Genomic DNA, 1,707 nt, shown 5'->3' with positions numbered 1-1,707 from the left:
CCAAGCCTCGATTATTTTCGACCATCAGTGGTGGACACAGCAGTCAGACGTGACTGTATGCCTGTCCTCAAGATCCACAGTGTTTAAATGCCTTGATCTAGCGACGAAAGATGCAAACAATTTTTAGGGCTTCTTGTTATTTGAACTTGGCAGGGGTTGGGTCACCTGGTATAAACACCCGAACAGACGACAGTTGTTTGATTTCAGAGTGGAGCTAGTTAATCCAGGTTTTGTCACCACTGACGATATTCCATGTTGATTTGGACAAGCCATTGCTGATTTGTTCAAGTATTGTCAGGCAACACTCTGCCCTACCCCTCGTTTCCTCGTCACTGGGTTCATGTGGTACCCAACCGGCAAATCGCTTTGGGGCCATTAATATTTGTGTAAGATCTTTTCAAATGCAGAGCTTTTAATGCCAAGGGCATATTGCATCTCCCTGATTATAATTAAGTGATCTTCTCTTATTATCTGCTCAACAGCGCCAATGTTTTTGAGGATAACGGATGAAATGAGTAGACCAGGGTGGGTGTCATTTTCGAGGCTCCGTCTACCCGGTTTGAAATTGCTGTACCAGTGTTACACCACGGCTCTACAAAGAGCGTTCATCCTAAAACATTTCGTCACACTTTCATGCAAATCGGCCTCTTTTAACCATTATTTTGTAGTTATTGTAAGTTATGGCTCCGAAATCGCGAATTTGAGCTTCATGACGCAGTCTCATACATTGCTCGGTGAGTATCTTCCCGAGTCGACCATATATGAAAACGACATAACTCTCGAACTTCATTTTTGTGTGTCAAGCCTCACAATAGTCTATTATTTGTCGGCATGGTTTTGTATTTAACGCCATACTGTCAGGAGCCTGGATTCTAAATAATAATGGAACAGCCCTCGTACATACACACAAGCACACACACACACACACACACACACACACACACACACACACACACACACACACACACACACACACACACACACACACACACACACATATACATGCATAAAGAAACACAAGAACACACTCACATTCACACAAACACAGACACACACTGACAAACAGACCCACAGAGACACAGACACACGCAACCCCCCCCACACACACACATACAAAGACACACAATGACACACAGACAAGCATAGACACGAACAGACAGAGACACATGAACACACAGACGCAAACAGGCAACCAGAAACGTACACAGAGAGAGAGAGAGAGAGAGAGAGAGAGAGAGAGAGAGAGAGAGAGAGAGAGAGAGAGAGAGAGAGAGAGAGAGAGAGAGAGAGAGAGAGAGAGAGAGAGAGAGAGAGAGAGAGAGAGAGAGAGGCCTCAAGGGGGCGATAGTTTCATCTTTGTTTATTTATTTATTTTTTGTTTGTTTGGAAAAATACAAAACTCTTTCCTCTTTTTTCCTTTTTTTGTTTACCGCCTTTTACCGAACAGAGTTCAAAATCTGACCAGATGAACAGCCTACCAAGCGTACGTAATACTCGTACTATCATCTCTGTACTCAATGACACTTGTGTACCTCTTTCAGCCTTGCTCTCGATCGATGCCAATAAAATATTGTGGCTCATATATCTGACACTTTCCCGCTGACAGGGCGATATACAGATTTATTACACGGTAGATATAGTGGTAAATTCGGGTAAGTGCTGCCAGGCCTGGAGTGGTTGGTTGAGCACTGGGCAATGGCATTGCTG

General features: G+C 43.8%; 1 protein-coding gene across 2 annotated transcripts in view; it reads left to right on the top strand.

The window, feature by feature from the left end:
• The window catches only part of LOC138952121 (transmembrane protein 179-like), a 48,834-nt gene that overhangs the window by 39,826 nt on the left and 7,301 nt on the right, over positions 1-1,707 (top strand). The window lies entirely within an intron of this gene.

The sequence above is a fragment of the Littorina saxatilis genome, linkage group LG17 (genome assembly GCF_037325665.1).
Source record: "Littorina saxatilis isolate snail1 linkage group LG17, US_GU_Lsax_2.0, whole genome shotgun sequence".
Classification (NCBI taxonomy): domain Eukaryota; kingdom Metazoa; phylum Mollusca; class Gastropoda; order Littorinimorpha; family Littorinidae; genus Littorina; species Littorina saxatilis.
Note: the sequence above shows the minus strand (reverse complement) of the source record. Positions and strands in the feature narration are given on the sequence as shown.